Source organism: Triturus cristatus, chromosome 3_2, assembly GCF_964204655.1.
Source record: "Triturus cristatus chromosome 3_2, aTriCri1.1, whole genome shotgun sequence".
NCBI lineage: Eukaryota > Metazoa > Chordata > Amphibia > Caudata > Salamandridae > Triturus > Triturus cristatus.
Genome location: NC_140584.1, coordinates 1,166,965,891 through 1,166,988,447, shown reverse-complemented (window position 1 = coordinate 1,166,988,447; position 22,557 = coordinate 1,166,965,891). Strand labels below are relative to the sequence as shown.

Below are 22,557 nucleotides of genomic sequence, written 5' to 3'. Positions count from 1 at the left end.
CTGCGTCGTCGCATGGCAGCCCATTGTGCACCAGTGCAGGGGAAAGCAAAGGGATCCGTCATATCGTTGCAGATATGATGCATCCCTTTGCTTCTAAAGTAACACAGCGCAGCCAAATGGATTTAAACAAATACAAGAAACAGAAATTACCCAGACATACTCTGCACAGAGGACTTGTCGCAGAATATGTCGAGAAACTACTGAACAGACAGGCAGAAAATATGAAGGATAACAAAGCACAGGCCAAAATGGAGTCCAGTGAAGAAGCAAAGGAAGAAAGGGACAGAGCTGCAAGATGTTCAGGGAGTAGCAGGCCAGGTGACATAAACCAAGCAGTGCAAATAATAATAGACCTGCTATTTAGCTAGAGCGTATGTCGCTCTTCTGTCATTTTGCTATAATAGTTGGTCTTACCATTACCTAATGTATTGATACAAAGTTTATCAACTGTAAAAGGATGAAGGGCTATGTTGGCTTTTGGATTAAAAAAAAGAGCAACAATGATCAAACATAAACACAGAAACAAAACTAGTGAGCAGAAACAAACCAAATATCATAAGAAACTCAAAGGGACAAGGCCAAGCAAATGGATGGAAAATATTTGAGCAGAAAACAATAGTTTGCCAAAGAAAGAAGACTAGACAAAATTAACGGACCTACTGGAAAGAAAACCATAGCACAAAACATAACCAAATAGCAAACACCACCAAAGATATGACCCTCAGTAAACACTGAGAAGGAGGGAGAGAGTAGGTCAAAATATAAAGTAACTTAACAAATTGGTTGAAGCAGGCAAAAGCACCAGACCTAACCAAAGACCATAACGCAACCAGAGGGACAAGTCTCGGTACTTCAAAAAAAAAAATGCTAAAGTTAGTCAATTATAAATGGCAAAAATTAAAGAAAGAACATAATACAATCCAAGGGATTGAACCCAGTAAGATAAAAAAAACAACAACCAAAGACCCAACTTCCAACAAACATTGATAATGGATCATACAAAGGTCGATACCAAAATACATGAGAACAAAATGAAAAACTCAAATGAAAGCAAATAAACAAAAGGCAGGCACAAAGTTCAACCACAGATCAGAACTAAACTAAAGATGTGAAGAAACAAATTTACAAATGGCATGAAACCAAAGAACAAAACTCTAACATACATAAGGATAAACCTAAACTAAACGAGTGATCAAACAGAAATCAAAGTGCATGACAAACTGAAATAACAGAATAGAACCTAACTCGGAATAGATCTTGTTAATTGAATGTGGCTCTGGAAATAGTCAGAAGGTGAAATAAACACCCAAAGCATAACCTAAATAAGGAACACAATTAAAAGACAAAACCACACCAAACACAGGGACATATGTGAGTGTCTGATAGGAATGACTTTAGGAATGAATTTATAAAATGGTTTCTGAGTGAAACCCACAGACAATGCATGTATGTTTTTTTATGTGATTCTTTTACGACCCCAGTAGATTCCCATGAGTGCCTTTCTGGAAAACTGGAAAATCTCTGCTGTGGTAGTGACAGTTATTGCCTGTAGGAAGTTGGTACAATTGGCAGCGGAGCATGATCCTAATCTCTAGTAGATCCCTAGGCAGCTTGCCATTGAGACTAATGTCTTATAACAAAGTAGTAAAGACATTTAAAGTGATCTACTTTGATATTTTCTGTTTATTGCGGTAAAACCCAGCGGAGAATGTTGCTTGGTTTTCTTTGGTGACCCATTTATCAGTGTAAAGTCATCGTGCACTCCCAGCCCCATGGGGAGGAAACAAAATCCAACAAACCTGTTGCAACTAAATGAAAAATAACACAATAAAAAACGAACATCAAGTAACAGAAACAACCTAAAGCAGAATAGACAAGACAAAACACAAGTTACATAACTGTTACTGACCACTGTACAGAAACCAAATAAAATTCAAATCTAAAGTTTGTAAGTGAATAAAAGGGAAAGAGTCAAAACGTGTCCAGGAAATACTAGACCAAGAAACCAAAGGCCTGAACTCAAACTAAAGACCAAACCCACCTGAAGGAGAGGACCAGACAAATACTCACCTCTACCTGAGAGAACTACTTAAAATGCAGGTTGTATTAAGTGACTGCAAGTAACACGCACAATTTTACATGATAGTGTTCTGTGTCAATGACATCTCCCAGCAGCATCCCTCCTTGGGGAGAAGCAAGGTCGCACTGTTTGCCATTCCCTTTGATTCGTGGGCTGTGATCTCTGGCATGGGTTCGAGGAGAGGGTACCTAAGATTTATCGACAGGACAACTCTCCATCCCTCCCTGCCTATCTGAAGGGACCCCGAGCCTTACCTAAAGCTGATTGAAATGCAAGAGTGTAGAGGGTGGAGAAGAGATGGGGGGTGAAGGGGCTTAAAATGAAACAAAGCACACAAGGGTAAAACACCACAAAGTGAATGAACAAAAACAAACACAGAACGCAACCAAACTATAGGCTCAATTATTTTTAAGACAAAGAAAGAACGCAACAATAAGTGCACAAAGAACCCACATCAAGGCTCGAGGCAACCTCTATACACTAGACCAGGAGAGCACGCGCATCGGAAGAGGGGATATTAGGGCCAGAATACATGCACGTGGCATGAAGCCGTTTCAAGGCTGAGCAGATGTTACACCTAATGCAGACCTATGCATGTGTACGCACAGCCAGGCTCAAGTGCACAGCTCTAGCAGTGGTAGTCAGTCAGATATGTGTGCTGACACTGGAGTCAGGCTGTCTGCAGCAGCTGATATTCCATGAGTCCTAAGGCATGGAAACCAAAGACAGACTGTGTGCTGACACGAGTCAGGCTGCCTGCAGCAGCTGATATTCCATGAGTCCTAAGGCATGGAAACCAAAGACAGACTGTGTGCTGACAGACAGAGTGGAGTCAGGCTGCCTGCAACTGCTGACATTCCATGAGTCCTAAGGCATGGAAACCAAAGACAGACTGTGTGCTGCCAGAGTGGAGTCAGGCTGCTTGAAGCAGCTGATATTCCATGAGTCCTAAGGCATGGAAACCAAAGACAGACTGTGTGCTGACACTAGAGTCAGGCTGCCTGCAGCGGCTGAGATTCCATGAGTCCTAAGGCATAGAAACCAAAGACAGACTGTGTGCTGACAGAGTGGGGTCAGGCTGCCTGTAGCAGCTGATATTCCATGAGTCCTAAGGCATGGAAACCACAGACAGACTGTGTGCTGACAGAGTGGAGACAAGCTGCCTGAAGCAGCTGATATTCCATGAGTCCTGAGGCATGGAAGTCAAAGACAGACTGTGTGCTGACAGACAGAGGGGAGTCAGGCTGCCTGAAGCAGACGATATTCCATGAGTCCCAAGGCATGGAGACCAAAGACAGACTGTGTGCTGACAGAGTGGAGTCAGGCTACCTGAAGCAGCTGACATTCATGAGTCCTAAGGCATGGAAACCAAGGACAGACTGTGTGCTGACAGACAGCGTGGAGTCAGGCTGCCTGAAGCAGCTGATATTCCATGAGTCCTAAGGCATGGAAATCAAAGACAGACTGTGTGCTGACACTGGAGTCAGGCTGCCTGCAGCAGCTGATATTCCATGAGTCCTAAGGCATGGAAACCAAAGACAGACTGTGTGCTGACAGACAGAGTGGAGTCAGGCTGCCTGCAACTGCTGACATTCCATGAGTCCTAAGGCATGGAAACCAAAGACAGACTGTGTGCTGACAGAGTGGAGTCAGGCTACCTGAAGCAGTTGATATTCCATGAGTCCTAAGGCATGGAAACCAAAGACAGACTGTGTGCTGACAGAGTGGAGTCAGGCTGCTTGAAGCAGCTGATATTCCATGAGTCCTAAGGCATGGAAACCAAAGACAGACTGTGTGCTGACACTAGAGTCAGGTTGCCTGCAGCGGCTGAGATTCCATGAGTCCTAAGGCATAGAAACCAAAGACAGACTGTGTGCTGACAGAGTGGGGTCAGGCTGCCTGCAGCAGCTGATATTCCATGAGTCCTAAGGCATGGAAACCACAGACAGACTGTGTACTGACAGAGTGGAGACAAGCTGCCTGAAGCAGCTGATATTCCATGAGTCCTGAGGCATGGAAGTCAAAGACAGACTGTGTGCTGACAGACAGAGGGGAGTCAGGCTGCCTGAAGCAGACGATATTCCATGAGTCCCAATGCATGGAAACCAAAGACAGACTGTGTGCTGACCGAGTGGAGTCAGGCTGCCTACAGCAGCTGATATTCCACCCACGAGTCCTAAGGCATGGAAACCAAAGACAGACCATATGCTGACAGACAGAATGGAGTCAGGCTGCCTGAAGCAGCTGATATTCCATGAGTCCAAAGGCATGGAAACCAAAGACCGACTGTGTGCTGACAAACATAGTGGAGTCAGGCTGCCTGAAGCAGTTGATATTCCATGAGTCCTGAGGCATGGAAGTCAAAGACAGACCGTGTGCTGACAGAGTGGAGTCAGGCTGCCTGTAGCAGCTGATATTCCATGAGGCCTAAGGCATAGAAACCAAAGACAGACTGTGTGCTGACAGAGTGGAGTCAGGGTGCCTGCAGCAGCTGATATTCCATGAGTCCTAAGGCATGGGAACCACAGACAGACTGTGTGCTGACAGAGTTGAGTCTGTTGTATTATGTTGATTATGGATACTCAACCATATGTTAAACTCAAACTGTAAATTTATGGTGCACTTCGGAGTTCGAGAAATGCAGAATCTTTTCTTCTGGAGCCGCCCACCTTCTCTCAAGCTACCTTTAAAATAAAACTCAGACTCCATCTTTGGGACAGGCACTTTGCTTTTACTTCTGATCGTCCTTACACTTGCAATTCTCTTGGGCTACACCCTCCCGGTTTAACACCTTTTCACGGTTTTGCTTGAATGTTTGTTTTTGTCAATTGTAAGACCTATTTTTTAGTGTTTCTCTCCACCACCACCTCCACCAGAAAAATCGTCACCCAAGCCCTCATCACCAGCCGTCTCGACTACGGGAACGCTCTCTACACCAGAATTACCACCCAACTCCTCAAGAGGTCTACCACGGAGGGTTGGGTGCCCTGGGAGGTCTGCGAGGGGTTCCCGAAAGTGGTCAGGTCTAACACTGAGGGTTGGGTGCCCTGGGAGGTCTGTGAGGAGTTCCTGAAAGTGGTTAGGTCTAACACTGAGGGCCGGAGGGTTGGGTGCCCTGGGAGGTCTGCGAGGAGTTCCTGGAGGTGGTTAGGTCTAACACTGACGGTTGTGTGCCCTGGGAGGTCTGCGAGGAGTTCCCGGAGGTGGTTAGGTCTAACACTGAGGGTCAGGTGCCCTGGGAGGTCTGTGAAGAGTTCCTGGAGGTGGTTAGGTCTAACACTGAGGGTCAGGTGCCCTGGGAGGTCTGCAAGGAGTTCCTGGAGGTGGTTAGGTCTAACACTGAGGGTCAGGTGCCCTGGGAGGTCTGCAAGGAGTTCCTGGAGGTGGTTAGGTCTAACACTGAGGGTTGTGTGCCCTGGGAGGTCTGCGAGGAGTTCCTGGAGGTGGTTAGGTCCTACACTGAGGGTTGTGTGCCCTGGGAAGTCTGCGAGGAGTTCCTGGAGGTGGTTAGGTCTAACACTGAGGATCGGGTGCCCTGGGACGTCTGTGAGGAGATGATAAAGGTGGTGAGGTGCCATATTTTCATGCAGGTGGCTGCAGGTTTGGAAGCTCCTGAACAGTGTGCACACCCTAGGCTCTTCCCTGAGCTCAATAAGGATGTGAACAGTTCGGCAGAGCTGAAGAGCAAACAGACATTTTATTATTACTGCTCTTATAATTACCTTTGCTATATTTATTGAAAAATACATTATTGGAGAAATGGGCACATTGGCTTCTCCCAAAGGGCCAATGCGTTACCTCTCACAGGAGGTCCTGCCTGAGTCTACTATCCTCCACAGAATAGTTTATGGGTGCCCTTCAGCTACCATGGTCCTAGCGTAGCCTTATCAATTTCTGCATGGATAACGAGCCTAGTAAAAAAAACACAACTCTTCTCCCGGAACTAATTAACCTGTGGAGAAGCTTGAATATCCTTAACCTGGTGATTTCTACCATCTCTTGCGTGACAAGCACGACCTCCAACTAGAGCCAAATGATGACCTTCTAATCCACCTGGACAAGAAAGTCATTGTTGGACTGGGCATTCCCACAGCCGTCTCCAGACTCCACACAAGGGCAGAATCCACAAATACAAATCAGCAGATCCCACGTAGTGCAGATGAGCTCCTACATTCGAAAGGTAAAGGCAGAGCGTCGGAAAGAGGCTGGAACGAACCTAAATTACTCTCTGTTGGTGCTGCATGCAGCGTACGCTATCAATTATATTGCACAAGAGCCTGAAAGGAGTGTTCCAAATGTGCATCACTGAGAATGGAAACATGCTCAAAGAATGATTCTTTATCCACAAAAATCTGGTGACCCCCAACCAAATGTGAAGCACTCTGGAGCTTTCCAACAACTGTTGCAACAACTTCTCATGCTCTGTCATAATCAAAACCACAGATCTAAGAAACAGCATCACCGCTCTGCCTAGTGGGTTCAGGATCACACCTCTACCCAGTGGTTTGAGAATACCCTCCACCAGCACCTCCTTGGCGCACTCTCTCCTAAGTCACATCAGCCACTGGAGATGAAATTTGGAAAATATTGATGTCCTTGAAACATTTCTTCCCATCCTGGGACTTCTGTAACTCTAAAGTGCCCTCCAGGGGGACTCCCGTGCTGCTGCCACTCATCACCGGGTAATTCATACCTCCCACTGCACCAGACTTGTCTGTCAATTCTTGTGCATGCGGCCATCATGCCTCACCTCAAGAAAACTTCAGCGTATCCCGAAAATTGTACCGGCTAAAGGTTCATCCCAACCCCACCTTGTCTTTCTTCTGCATTGGAAACTGTTTTCCCCTGTCCTCGCAATGAAATGAAAAGGCCTCATCAGCAATTTTCAGTTAGGATTCAAACAGAAACAGCATTGTTAATCAACATCGAGGAGTTAATTAAGCCTGAACCGTGCTCGCCATGCCACTGGAGTCAAGCAAGCCTGGCTTATAAGGGGTGATGCCCTGAAACTGGTCCCAGGATGCTTGTTTCCAGTCCACGGAGGACCTGGCCTGGCAGTTCCGACTGGACTGTTCCCACGGGGAACGGGTTCAAGACTGATTTGCATAAGGTTGGGTCCGAACTGGAATGGCATGGCATGGTGAGCAAAAAAACGATGGCTATAGGCCCAGGTCTCTGTACTGGGGTGAATGTTTGACATTGCGCAGCATTCTGTCCATCAATTGTTCTTTTTGCATTTGTCACCGCTAGTGGGACGGGTATGCCCAGATGGGGGCCCCATGCTCTCCATGCCACTGGAGTAAAGCTAGCCTGGCTAATGAGGGGTGATGCCCCGAAACCGGTCCCAGGATGCTTGTTTCCTGTCCGGAGAGGACCTGGCCTGGCAATTCCGACTGGACTGTTCCCATGGGGAACAGGTTCAACACTGATTTGCATCTGGCTGAGTCTGAACTGGAATGGCATGGGAAGCAAAAAAACTATGGGGCAGATTTATGTTAACTGGCGCATCCCTGCATATCAGCAGGGATGCGCCAATTATTATGCGCCACAGCTGCGCCACCATGGATGCGCCGCATTTATAATGCGGCGCACCATGGGGCAAAAACGGCACAGATGCGTGACGCATCTGTGCCGTAAAAGTGGCGCATTGCTGGAGTTGCGTCGCAAGCGCGACGCAGCTCCAGCAATGTTCTGGGGGGCCCTATCTGTACAATGCTGCGTCAATCCTTACGCCTGCTTCAAGCAGGCGCAGGGTTTTGACGCAGCATGGGCCTAAAAGTGACTGAGTGAAATCTTGTAGATTTCACTCAGCCACTTTTAGGAGGCGTTCCTGCGCCGGAACGCCCCCACCTGCCCTGGAACGCCTACATGTGGCGCAGGGCTTTACAACGTGACGCATCTCCCAGATGCGTCACGTTGTAAATACCCCGCACCATGGCGCAGGATTTGCGCCGCTGCTGCGTCACAAAAGTGACGCAACGGCGGCGCAAAAGTGGCGCAAGTGCAACATAAATCTGCCCCTATGGATTTAGGCCCGGATCTCTGTATCGGGGTGAATGTTTGACATTGCGCAGCATTATGTCCATCAATTGTTCTTTTTGCATTTGTCACCCCGAGTGGGACGGGTATGTCCAGACGTGGGTCCCATGCTCTCCATGCCACTGGAGTAAAGCTAGCCTGGCTGATGAGGGGTGATGCCCAGAAACCGGTCCCAGGAGGCTTGTTTCCCGTCCGGAGAGGACCTGGCCTGGCAGTTCCGACTGGACTGTTCCCAATGGGGAACAGGTTCAACACTGATTTGCATATGGCTGAGTCTGAACTGGAATGGCATGGGTAGCAAAGAAACTATGGATTTAGGCCCGGATCTCTGTATCGGGGTGAATGTTTGACATTGTGCAGCATTCTGTCCATCAATTGTTCTTTTTCCAGTAACCAGATGGGCAGCAGAATGGAAACCTCAGAAGCCCATTTCCATCATCCAGTCTTGAGATCACTGAAGCCGGGTCGCCACATGTTAAGGGTCTCGATATGAGAGCTCGTCAGTGGCGGATTTTGGGCGGTGCGACCGGTGCCACCGCACCAGGTGCCAAGTTTGCGGGGGTGCCATTTGCACTGTTTCTGAAATGAGTGCCGTTGTCTGTCTTCAGTTTCCATGACGTCGGCAGACGGCAGTTCTGGTAATCGAAGACGGACACCGGCACTCACGGGAGTACAGATGGCACCCAATAGGATACAAATTGTTTAATGTTAGCATGCTGAACCTTATGTGAATTATGTACTGCAATAAGTGTCTTGGGGGCATATCAGCAACAACCGGCGATAATTATCGCTAAGCTCACTTAGCGCTAGGATAATTATCGCCGGCTAACGTGGATTTTTATTCCTGAGTAGCATGCTATTAGCAACGCTTATCTCAAAAGTGATAAAAATCCTAGCGCTAACTGCCAAACGTGAGATCATCGCTGGTAACCCAGCGATAATCTCACGAAGTTTGGTGTTAGCTTGATGATAGGGCTTCACATACTTAGCCATGATATCCACCTTCCATAGGATATCATGGCTTAGTCAGTCCTGAAGCAGGAGTAAGGAAAGTAGCGATAACAGGGGTTATCGCTACTTTTCTTGCCGCTATGCTTCATTGCGTGGGGCTTGATGATAGGAGAAATGTCGCTTAGCGAAATTTCTCCTGTCATGCCAGGTCAGGAACGCTGACATACATGGTTACGGCTGATGGTAAAGTATATACTAATTGCCTGGCTGTCTTAAATACTGTACCAGTTGTGAGAAAGTGCCATCGTTCTTGCATGGTATGCCCCCACTTTAAGCTGAATCGCTGAATGTACTTTGACTGAGTGTGCCCTGGACTCCTGCCAATCAGGTGCCCTGGGCCTATGTTCCTTCCCTAAACAAAAACCTCCAAATTGGCAAACCCTGGCCACATGTCAGCCCCTGGTAAATGGTACCCTAGGTACCAAGGGCCTTGTGACCAGGGAACGCCTCTAAGGGCTGCAGCACTCATTGTGCCACCCTTAGAGGCCCTGTATCCTAACACACACACACTGCCCTTAGTGGCTGAGTGTCTGGGTACAAGACAAAACAAAGAGTCGACATGGCACACATCCCTGTGTGCCATGCCCATCACCTACACTGCCCTGGCATGCAACAGCCACCTCTCTAGCTGGGTGCCCTATGCCAGTGGTGTGGGCACAGGAGCATGAGCCCTGTGCCCAGGTCCATTCCTGGGCACTGTAAGTGCAGTGCTGCCATTTAAGAGTACATGGTGCTGAGAGCTCCTCAAACATGAACTCCACAGCACCATAATGGCAACACTGAAGACTGAGAAGTTTGGTATCAAACTTCTCAGCACATTAAACCCACACTGATGCCAGTGTGGGATTTAATGTACCAAGCACCACAGAGGGCATCTTAGAGATGCTCCCTGAAACCTAACCTACAATCCACGTCTGGTCTGAGAGGCTACCTAGGCTGCCACACAGCAGACATGTTGCTGGACCCCTGGGTAGGAGAGCCCCTGCTCTCCTGGGCCTGCAACAATGCACATCCTGGGCGATGTGTTAGGTCTCCTCCCCCAGGATGGACAGGGGGAAGCTTCAAAGGTATGCCGCCTCTGTGTGCTTCCCCAGGCCACTTGCAACCCCCTCTCTGGCGGGAAGCCTGGCCGGAAACCCCAAATAAGGACAGGGGATGTGCCAGCCTGCCAACCCCACACCTCAGGTGGGGGAGACGAGGTGAAGCACATCTCCGGGCGCTCGCCATCTTGAAGATGGGAGGCCCTACCCAATCAGGACTAGGCTACTGACCCCCTCCCACAGGAGAGTGGCAGAATAGGGGGTGTACCCATCCCAGGACAGGGACCCATTGGTCCCTGCCCTTTACCTACCTGTAACGCCCCTAAATCTAGCATTTAGGGGTACCCTGAATCTTCCTTCCCCAGATTCCAGATTCCGAAATACAAAGAAGAGCAAGAAGAAAGAAGACCTGTCCTGCAGCTGCTCAGAAGAGGAAGACACCAACTGCTTTGGCCCCAGCCCTACCGGCCTGTCGACCCTCGAACCTGCTCCTGCTACAACCCGGCACCTCTTGTGGCCAGCACCCTCACAAACCCCGGAGGACCTGGCTACCTTCTGGCTCTAAGCACCTGGGGCTCCCATGAGCAGAGGCTCTGCTCAAACTCAGCATCTAATCCCTGGCATCAGCCCGGAACCGCGAACCCTGCACACTCTGCACCCGCCAAGCCTGGCCTGTGCCGGAGTGAACAAAGACCACGAGGACGACCCCCCGGCGACTGTGACCCCGAGTCCGGCACCCAAGGACTTCCCTCGACGCTCCTGACGACGCCTGCAGCCTCAGAACCAGGTACCCCCCCAACCGCTATCAACAAAGGGTAAGATTTCCCGACACCAAAAGGCACCCCGGCGCCCTGCGGCCCCCTGTGCCCAACTCCTGGGTACCTACCTATCCTCCAACTACCCAATTTACCTCTCGAAGGGGTGGTGGCACCTGAAGAATCTTTGTCCCCAAGCTTGCAGTCTTTTTCTAAACTTGAGCTTTCCCATTGAAATCAATTGAGCGCCCGAAGGCTCAAAAGCACCTTGCACCCAGCCGCCCGAGTGGCCCTGGCAGTGTAACCTTTGCACCTATATACTTACCCATTTGCCCTGAGCAAGTGACCAGGAGCCCAGCTCCCACAGCCGCGTGGCCTGCTAGTAAGCAGCCACCAACCAAGGCCCCCCTGCCTCCCATTGGATAACATTGGGCCTAACTCTCTCTGCACCCGGCTGCCCCTGTGCAGCTGAGGGTGTAACTACTGTACCTACCTGACTCTGGGAGACCCCTGAGTCTGTGCCCAGGACCTTAACTTTGCCAGTCGAGTACATACCTTAAAGCTGATAACTCAATTTTCTCCATAGGGTAACATTGACTGGTTTCTTCTGAAATTTCTTCTAAGTGTGGAGTTTTCAAAACTTAAAATATTCACCAAAAATCAGCCGAGTAACGAAAACGAAAATACTCACCTGCTATCAGGTGAGCTCCCAGTGCTGGATCTTGGTGCCCAGCACTGACCCTGAAAAATATTCACAACCATACTTACCAGTAACCCAATTTTATCCCGTAGAAAATCATTGACTGCTTTTCTGTGAAATTTCTTCTTAGTGTTGATTTCTGCAAACTTTAAATATTCTTTAAAAATCGTATAAATTGTGAAAACGTCATTACTTACCTGTTTTGGATAAAGGTCCCAGTACTGAGTCTAGGCACCCAGTACTGGATTACAAAAGTAACGAGAACATACTATACCTGCAACTTGAATTTTCTTCATTAGGGAATCATTGAGTGTTTGCTATGAAATTTCTTCTATCAACTCTTAAAATAGCAAAATATTACTTAAAAATCCTAGTAGTAACTAAGTCGACTTTTATCACTTGTTTCTAAGAACTGTCCCAGGATTGAATCTAGGATCCAGTCCTGGAATTACAAAAGTAATCCTGAAAGTAATCTATTGCAAATAACCTGAAACTTCCATTGAACTCAATGCATTATTGTGTTTAAACTGTGTTGCCTATTGCAACAACTTGTAAATATCTACAAAAGCCGATTGCATATTGCAAAAGTAATTACCTAAAGCATCTCATTCTGAGAAAGTATATTTTAATACCTGTTGTTGGTTCTAAAATAAAACAAGCATATATTTTTTATATATAAACCATTGGCCTAGAGTTCAGTTATTGAGTGTGTGAGACCATTTGCTGACTGAGTGTGTGCAACAAATGCTTTACACTGTCCTCTGATACTGCCTTACTGCTCGACCAAGCTACCACTTTAGAGAGTAAGGTAATATCTAACTTTAGCCTCTGCCAAACCTCTGCAGACTGTGGGCTCTGTACACCCTGTACCTATTTGGGGACAGTATATACAGAGCCACTTTCTCACACCAGTGCGTCAGAATAGGCCTCCGTGTATGACTGTACACTTATATGTGAGTGCATGCCTCTGGGTGAGAGTGCTGGTGTACGTTCTTGCGTAGGCCATTGATTTTCAGTACAGTTTAATGTGTGTACACATGTAATTATCCTGTTTAGTGTATGCCACTGTGAGTAGAGAGCTTTCCCAGATTACCTTCTTTACATTTCTTAATATAAAGATAATGAGGATGGGGGAATCGCTTTGCCACAGCTGTGCCATTCATTCTCTCTTTATATTATATTATGTGTGCGTGATGTGATGCTTTGACACCCTGCATTGCAGTGAGTAGCGCTGAAAGTGTGAGAGGGTGTAGGAAGTGATAAGCGACACCGGTGGAGAGTGGAAGTGAGAGGATCTTTGGAGAAGAATGTCATAGGGGGGCCAACAAAGATTGTCGCACCGGGCGCCACCAATACTAAAGCTGGCCCTGGAGCTCGTAACCCTGATTGGGCCACTACAAGGCTTGCCTCCCCCCTTGGGAAGTATGTGGGCTGCATCTACAGAGTTATCATGCCTTCTGCAGCTAAACTGTTTAAGATAACCTGCAGGGGAGAATGAGAGGTTACTGAAAGATTCAGACCCAGGATCCATGATTCCCTGGTAATTCCCCATTGCTCAGGGGAGCCCCTTTACTTCTGCAAGTCTGGGGTTAACATGACCCGGTATTGCTAGATCTTATTGTGGCAAATTGGAGGTTTTCCAGACCCAGTATCCAGGTGCCTGGTTTGTGTGTTTTCTGTGGGGACGCCCAGGTGCAGGAGCAAGCGCTTGTAGGTATTCCTAGCGTTTTTACTCCGAGTTGCGCCCTCAGTGCGGCACTTTCTGCAGTTCACGATTACTACTTTTCATACCTTCCCAAAAGTACTTGGGAAATTTAGGGGCATATTATCAAGAAACGGCGTTAAAATGATCGTTGCTTTATGTCCTGGTGTCAACATGGGCTTCTATTGGAATTCTCTGCGGCATATTATCAAGCACTTTATCGCCGCTTTAGGGGCAGTTTTCTGCCGCTAAAGCGGCGATAATTTTAATGCCGTGCTTGATAAAATGCCCCTTAGAATTTTCCCCAAAATATTCCAGGACTGGAGGTGGAATACTAAATAAGCCTCCTTGAATATAGCACACTGCCCTCTTGTGGCTCTTAGCAGTACTGGCCCACAGCCACATTCCACCCCCTGATGGCCAGATGAGGTGTGATAAGCTGGCCAGATTTTGAAAAACAAAAATTGAGAGATTCTCCAAACACAGAACCAGGGCTACAATTTTTGATCCAATAAAGGGCACAGAAGGGGGTCCAAGAGCACAATAAAGAGACCACCCCCACTCACACCCTGCGGGCATGGAACCCTCCAACACCCGATTAGGTGCGGTCTGGGGTATAGCCAGACAGTAAACAAGGCCTCTGTATCTGATCAAGAGCTTAGAAGTGAAGCGATGGCGCTGTGATGCTGACACACCTTCCGGTAAGTTTTTAAAATGAATGTCTTTGATGTTTTAAGTCGCGCGCTGGGCTTTTAAATATTCTGAAAGCGTCCATTAAGTCTTAAACGTATCAAATGGAATCTACACAAACGCTTTATAAACATTTGCAGAAGGTTTCCCAAAGTCCACACATCATGTTTGTTTAAATGAATGGCAGAACAATAACCTTGCTCGATTACATCACTTCTTTCCCGGTTTCCAGATCGAAATGGGGAATAACACCTGCTTTTGGTTTCACCAAAGAGTTGAAACCGGCTGTGAATCCAGGTCCGAACGCAGCTCGTGCTCGACTCTTAGGGGCAGATTTATGAGCCCCTTGCGCCACTTTTGCGTCACTTTTAACATGGGAAAAGTGACGCAAAAGTGGCGCAAGGGGCTCATAAATCTGCCCCTTAATGTGAACTCTCGGGGGCAGATTTACGAGCCCCTTGCACCACTTTTGCGCCATCTTTTCCATGTTAAAAGTGTCGTAAAAGTGGCGCAAAGGGCTTGTAAATCTGCCCCTCGGTCTTCAACTTCCTCTATTTCCCCTCCCCAGCCCTCATCCCCACGTACTTTTGTTGTCACACTTTTACCTTTCCATATCTAAACTTCTCCACCCTTACCTTCCAATATCTTCACCTCCCCGCATCTTTACCTCTGCATACATGTACTCCCTTAGCTTTGCATTCCTATCCCTTACCTAACCACCATGTTACCTCCCTATACCTCTACCTCCCCACTCCTACCTCGCCATGCCTTTAATGCTGCTTTGACGTCTCCACACCAGTGTCTCCACACATTTACCTGCACATACTCTTACCTCCTCACTTGTACCTCCCCATGTCTTCATCGTATCCACCCACTATGACCTCCCCATACAATTCTTTTACTTCTGGCGGCTGTGAAAGTCCTATTTCGAGTACGGTTGTTCTTGTTGCACTTTGGTCGTTTAAGCCTCTGAGCGCTATATAGTGCTCACTTTTCTAGTCTTATGCCAGTCGTCCTTCTACCTGTATACCTCAGAGCTGTCGCAGTAGGCATGCTTCTACTTTAGCGCAGTGAAAGGGGTGTTCAGGGAGCTTCAGATTGACAGGGCAAAGCGTGTCTGTGATTGTCAAACGACTTTGAGAGATATCTGTCTGTCTGTCTCACAGGATCTCCTTTAGAGTGACACTGCCCTAACATTATAACATGCTTCTGTTTGCTTCCTTGGAATCGCCGATACCCACAAAGTGGGGGTTAATTAATAAATGTGAATCTCTCCTGTGTCCGCTTGATTCTGGGCTGAGGTTTGTTTAATGGGGCAGATATTCACTGTTTTCTTTACAGGAGATATTTGTGTCCCTGAAATCACTCTTCCAGGCGTGGGCATTCTTCCTCAGAACTGCTTCCGGGAGCACAGTGTGCGGCGAATCCTTCAGAAGGATGTCATTCACCCCTTCAAAGGTTACACACTCAATAAATGATCGGTTAAAGATTATACCTAAATCCAATCACTTATGCTTTCATGTTATTCGGTTTTGTCGGCTATTATGCCATGCTGGTAGCTTTTTGATGTCTTGGAGTGATAAGCATTTCCCCCTTGTCATCCTAACCTTTGACCCCAGGAAGGGAATCATTTACATTCCTTGCAGCTCGGCCTTCCTCGGCCACACCCGGGTCCACAGGCTCAGATCTCCGCATCTTCAGAGATAAAGTCACACAGAAAACTGTGTTTGTTTCCAGCTAAAGAATAAATGCAACCACGTAACGGATGTCTGTGCAGGACAGGTGTGGAAGAGGACGGGTCAGGTAACACGGACAGGCGAGAGACAGGTGTCTGTGCAGGACAGGTGTGGAAGAGGACGGGTCAGGTAACACGGACAGGCCGAGAGACAGGTGTCTGAGCAGGACAGGTGTGGAAGAGTGACAGGACAGGTGTGGAAGAGGGACAGGGCAGGTAACATGGACGTGTGAGAGGTGCCTGTGCAAGACAGGTGTGGAAGAGGGACAGGGCAGGTAACACGGACAGGCGAGAGACAGGTGTCTGTGCAGGGCAGGTGTGGAAGAGGACGGGTCAGGTAACACGGACAGGCGAGAGACAGGTGTCTGTGCAGGACAGGTGTGGAAGAGGACAGGGCAGGTAACATGACCGGATGAGCGGTGTCTGTGCATGACAGGTGTGGAAGAGGACGGGTCAGGTAACACGGACAGGCGAGAGACAGGTGTCTGAGCAGGACAGGTGTGGAAGAGGGACAGGACAGGTGTGGAAGACGGACAGGGCAGGTAACATGACCGGATGAGCGGTGATTGTGCATGACAGGTGTGGAAGAGGCGGGTCAGGTAACACGGACAATCGAGAGACAGGTGTCTGAGCAGGACAGGTGTGGAAGAGGGACAGGGCAGGTGTGGAAGAGGACGGGGCAGGTAACATGACCGGATGAGCGGTGTCTGTGCATGACAGGTGTGGAAGAGGCGGGTCAGGTAACACGGACAGGCGAGAGACAGGTGTCTGAGCAGGACAGGTGTGGAAGAGGGATAGGGCAGGCGTGGAAGAGGATGGGGCAGGTAACACGGACAGGCGAGAGACAGGTGTCTGAGCAGGACAGGTGTGGAAGAGGGACAGGACAGCTGTGGAAGACGGACAGGGCAGGTAACATGACCGGATGAGCGGTGACTGTGCATGACAGGTGTGGAAGAGGCGGGTCAGGTAACACGGACAACCGAGAGACAGGTGTCTGAGCAGGACAGGTGTGGAAGAGGGACAGGGCAGGTGTGGAAGAGGACGGGGCAGGTAACATGACCGGATGAGCGGTGTCTGTGCATGACAGGTGTGGAAGAGGCGGGTCAGGTAACACGGACAGGCGAGAGACAGGTGTCTGAGCAGGACAGGTGTGGAAGAGGGACAGGGCAGGCGTGGAAGAGGACGGGGCAGGTAACACGGACAGGCGAGAGATAGGTGTCTGTGCAGGACAGGTGTGGAAGAGGGACAGGGCAGGTAACATGACCAGATGAGCAGTGTCTGTGCATGACAGGTGTCGAAGAGGCGGGTCAGGTAACACGGACAGGTGAGAGACAGGTGTCTGTGCAGGACAGGTGTGGAAGAGGGACAGGGCAGGTAACATGACCGGATGAGCGGTGTCTGTGCATGACAGGTGTGGAAGAGGATGGGTCAGGTAACACGGACAACCGAGAGACAGGTGTCTGTGCAGGACAGGTGTGGAAGAGAGACAGGGCAGGTGTGGAAGAGGACGGGTCAGGTAACACGGACAGGTGAGAGACAGGTGTCTGTGCAGGACAGGTGTGGAAGAGGGACAGGGCAGGTAACATGGGCGTGTGAGAGGTGTCTGTGTATGACAGGTGTGGAAGAGGACGGGGCAGGAAACACGGACAGGCGAGAGACAGGTGTCTGAGCAGGACAGGTGTGGAAGAGGGACAGGGCAGGTAACATGGACGTGTGAGAGGTGTCTGTGTATGACAGGTGTGGAAGAGGATGGGGCAGGAAACACAGACAGGTGAGAGACAGGTGTCTGTGCAGGACAGGTGTGGAAGAGAGACAGGGCAGGTGTGGAAGAGGACGGGTCAGGTAACACAGACAGGCGAGAGACAGGTGTCTGAGCAGGACAGGTGTGGAAGAGGGACAGGGCAGGTAACATGGACGTGTGAGAGGTGTCTGTGTATGACAGGTGTGGAAGAGGGACAGGGCAGGTAACATGGACGTGTGAGAGGTGTCTGTGTATGACAGGTGCGGAAGAGGACGGGGCAGGAAACACAGACAGGCGAGAGACAGGTGTCTGAGCAGGACAGGTGTGGAAGAGGGACAGGGCAGGTAACATGGACGTGTGAGAGGTGTCTGTGTATGACAGGTGTGGAAGAGGACAGGGCAGGAAACACGGACAGGCGACAGACATGTGTCTGAGCAGGACAGGTGTGGAAGAGGGACAGGGCAGGTGTGGAAGAGTACGGGGCAGGTAACATGGACAGGCGAGAGACAGGTGTCTGTGCAGGACAGGTGTGGAAGAGGACGGGACAGGTAACATGGACAGGCGAGAGACAGATGTCTGTGCAGGACAGGTGTGGAAGAGGGACAGGGCAGGTAACATGGACGTGTGAGAGGTGTCTGTGTATGACAGGTGTGGAAGAGGGACAGGGCAGGTAACATGGACGTGTGAGAGGTGTCTGTGTATGACAGGTGCGGAAGAGGACGGGGCAGGAAACACAGACAGGCGAGAGACAGGTGTCTGAGCAGGACAGGTGTGGAAGAGGGACAGGGCAGGTAACATGGACGTGTGAGAGGTGTCTGTGTATGACAGGTGTGGAAGAGGACAGGGCAGGAAACACGGACAGGCGACAGACATGTGTCTGAGCAGGACAGGTGTGGAAGAGGGACAGGGCAGGTGTGGAAGAGGACGGGGCAGGTAACAGGGACAGGCGAGAGACAGGTGTCTGTGCAGGACAGGTGTGGCAGTGGGACAGTGCAGCTAACATGGACAGATGAGAGAGCGGTGTCTGTGCAGGACAGATGCGCAAGGGGGACAGTGCAGGTAACAGACAGATGAGAGAGAGGTGTCTGTGTAGGAGAGGTGTGACGGACGTACAGTGCAGGTAACATGGACAGGTGAGAGAGGGAGCTGTGCAGTTAACACTTTTACAAGCGTGAAAGGCCTGGGTGTGCAGGTAGCACTGGGACAGGTGAGAGAGGGGGCTGTGCAGTTAACACAGTTACAATTGTGAAGGGCCTGGCAGTGCAGGTAGCACTGGGACAGGTGAGAGAGGGAGCTGTGCAGTTAACACAGCTGCAAGTGTGAAAGTCTTGAGTGTGCAGGTAGCACTGGGACAGGCGGGAGAGGGGGCTGTGCAGTTAACACAGTGACAAATGTGAAGGGCCTGGGTGTGCAGGTAGCACTGGGACAGGTGAGAGAGGGGGCTCTGCAGTTAACACAGTTACAAGTGTGAAGGGCCTGGCAGTGCAGGTAGCACTGGGACAGGTGAGAGAGGGGCCTGTGCAGTTAACACAGTTACAAGTGTGAAGGGTCTGGGTGTGCAGGTAGCACTCAGACAGGTGAGAGAGGGGGCTGTATTGTTAACACAGTTACAAGTGTGAAGGGCCTGGGGTGCAGGTAGCACTCAGACAGGTGAGAGAGGGGGCTGTGCAGTTAACACAGTGACAAGTGTGAAGGGCCTGGGTGTGCAGGTAGCACTGGGACAGGTGAGAGAGGGGGCTGTGCAGTTAACACAGTTACAAGTGTGAAGGGCCTGGCAGTGCAGGGAGCACTGGGACAGGTGAGAGAGGGGGCTGCGCAGTTAACACAGTTACAAGTGTGAAAGTCCTGTGTGTGCAGGTAGCACTGGGACAGGTGAGAGAGGGGGCTGTGCAGTTAACACCGCAACAAGTGTGAAAGTCCTGAGCATGCAGGTAGCACTCGAACAGGTGAGAGAGGGGGCTGTGCAGTTAACACAGTTACAAGTGTGAAGGGCCTGGGTGTGCAGGTAGCACTGGGACAGGTGAGAGAGGGGGCTGTGCAGTTAACACAGTTACAAGTGTGGAGGGCCTGTGTGTGCAGGTAGCACTGGGACAGGTGAGAGAGGGGGCTCTGCAGTTAACACAGTTACAAGTGTGAAAGTCCTGTGTGTGCAGGTAGCACTCGGACAGGTGAGCGAGGGGGCTGTGCAGTTAACACTTTTACAAGTGTGAAAGTCTTGAGTGTGCATGTATCACTCGGACAGGTGAGAGAGGGAGCTGTGCAGTTAACACAGCTGCAAGTGTGAAAGTCTTGAGTGTGCAGGTAGCACTGGGACAGGTGGGAGAGGGGGCTGTGCAGTTAACACAGTTACAAGTGTGAAGGGCCTGGGTGTGCAGGTAGCACTGGGACAGGTGAGAGAGGGGGCTGTATTGTTAACACAGTTACAAGTGTGAAGGGCCTGGGGTGCAGGTAGCACTCAGACAGGTGAGAGAGGGGGCTGTGCAGTTAACACAGTCACAAGTGTGAAGGGCCTGGGTGTGCAGGTAGCACTCGGACAGGTGGGAGAGGGGGCTGTGCAGTTAACACAGTTACAAGTGTGAAGGGCCTGAGTGTGCAGGTAGCACTGGGACAGGTGAGCGAGGGGCTGTGCTGTGCAGTTGACACAGTTACAAGTGTGAAAGTCCTGAGCGTGCAGGTAGCACTGGGATAGGTGAGAGAGGGGGCTGTGTTGTTAACACAGTTACAAGTGTGAAGGGCCTGAGTGTGCAGGTAGCACTGGGATAGGTGAGAGAGGGGGCTGTGCAGTTAACACAGCTACAAGTGTGAAGGGCCTGGGTGTGCAGGTAGCACTCGGAGGGGTGAGAGAGGGGGCTGTGCAGTTAACACAGTTACAAGTGTGAAGGGCCTGGGTGTGCAGGTAGCACTGGGACAGGTGAGAGAGGGGGCTGCGCAGTTAACACAGTTACAAGTGTGAAGGGCCTGGGTGTGCAGGAAGCACTCGGACAGGTGAGAGAGGGGGCTGTGTTGTTAACACAGTTACAAGTGTGAAGGGCCTGGCAGTGCAGGTAGCACTGGGACAGGTGAGCGAGGGGGCTGTGCAGTTAACACAGTTACAAGTGTGAAAGTCCTGAGTGTGCAGGTAGCACTCGGACAGGTGAGAGAGGGGGCTGTGCAGTTAACACAGTTACAAGTGTGAAGGGCCTGGCAGTGCAGGTAGCACTGGGACAGGTGGGAGAGGGGGCTGTGCAGTTAACACAGCTACAAGTGTGAAGGGCCTGGGTGTGCAGGTAGCACTGGGACAGGTGAGAGAGGGGGCTGTGCAGTTAACACAGTTATAAGTGTGAAGGGCCTGGGTGTGCAGGTAGCACTCAGACAGGTGAGAGAGGGGGCTGTGTTGTTAACACAGTTACAAGTGTGAAGGACCTGGCAGTGCAGGTAACACTGGGACAGGTGAGAGAGAAGGCGCCGCAGCTAACGTGGGCTTCTCTCTCAACCAGCATTGAGCTGACAACAGCTGTGGTACACAAACACCCGCCCAGTCACCGCTGTCACAGTGTGCTTTATACCCAAAGTAGAGGAATACTCCATTCATGCAACACAACCTTAACGTGCACCTGTGAGCACCAGCTGAGCAGTAGGTATTACCCAGGTAACACAGGCACAGGTGTGCCACCCTCCAGATCCAGGCCACTGCGGGCGAGGGAAGGAATCTTCCACTCTCTTCTCCGAGAGCTCGCACCACCCCTTGGAGAAAGACATCATTCCGTGGACCAGGGGCCCCAGTGTTACCTTAGTGACACCTGGGGACAGGCTCGCACACCTGGCCCAGGGTACCTGATGAAATCAACACACAACTCACAAGCACAGCGACAAGGCTCCGGAGACACCTACCTGCAGGTTCCGTTTGTGAGTCCAGGGCAGGGAGGGGAAGCGACCCCGCGTCGTCCGTCCACAGGTAGGAAGCCGGAGTCAGCTCATACCTGTGCGGAGAGCCTTTCCTGCCAGCAACAGGTGACCTTTGTCCCCTCCTCTGCGCTATCTTACTTCACCATATAAGGGCACCGTCTCCTCTGAGTGCAGGAGGTAGGCTCAGCCAAGGATCTCCTGCAGTCCCACGAGAACTTCCACCTCTGCTTAATTGTCCTCATTACGTTAATTATTATTTTTTGCCTTGGCTCTACGCTGCTCAGGCTGCTGGTAAGTGTAATCTGTCTTGTACATTAAATCAGCTGCGCTTGAACAGAGATACTTCAACATGCGCCTACTCCAAATCCATCGTCATTTTATGGGGAAGAAGGTGCTAACTTGTTAAATGCCCTTAAAAATAAGTCACCTTTCAGAGGGATCTCTAAAGGGTGTGGTAAAGGGCACCAGGATGGGATGTACAGCCACCTCACCAGCCCCACTCTCCCTCCTCAAACCTGCTGTGACAGAGGAGGGTCGTGGTAGGTCCCAATGGCCAAGAGAAAGAGATGGGACTTGGGTGTCCACCTCTGGTTGTCTTTGAGAGTACAAGGGGTGCCTACAAAATGGGATCCAGAAAACAACCATCCATAACGCCTGGACTATGACCCTCCACCCACAAACAACCACGTCTAACCCTACGAGCGACACTGCAGCCTGCGCCACCTCCCCAATAGCTCATGGACATGCCTACTCTAGCTAACATCTCTACTCCACCACCTTCTAAGGCCGCTTACATGTGCTACTTGTTGAGTAGCTAAACATCCTTTATTGTGAGCTACATGTTGAAGCGGGGACACCGATGAGCGTAGCGACTCTTCTTATTACATTAAGTGTCATTTCCTCAATTTACGTGACCTTGATAGACTTTGCCTAATATTACCCAGTGGAGGAGGTCTTAGTAGAGGGGGTTTACCTTGTAGAATCTAAAGGAACCAGTCTCATTAGACATAAAGTTTACTTCTTGTATCCACAGCTAGTCTCGTCAGAGTTCATGTATTTAAATACATTTTATAATATGTTTGGCCTCAGTGGTTCTAAAACATTTTAGAACCAAGACCCACTTTTTAGATTGACAAACTTTGGTGACCCTCCTACCTTGAATGGACATGACGAAGGGTG

At 49.9% G+C, this 22,557-nt stretch overlaps 1 protein-coding gene across 2 annotated transcripts in view; it reads right to left on the bottom strand.

The window, feature by feature from the left end:
* Positions 1 to 21,604, bottom strand: part of VIL1 (villin 1) — a 189,825-nt gene extending 168,221 nt beyond the window's left edge. The window contains exon 1 of one of the 2 annotated variants that reach the window (XM_085650036.1): positions 21,364 to 21,604. The gene's annotated coding sequence lies outside the window, so the exon portion shown is untranslated. The remainder of the gene's footprint in view (positions 1 to 21,363) is intronic. The other variant, XM_085650035.1, reaches the window with a different exon arrangement.
* Between the last annotated feature and the right edge of the window lie 953 nt (positions 21,605 to 22,557).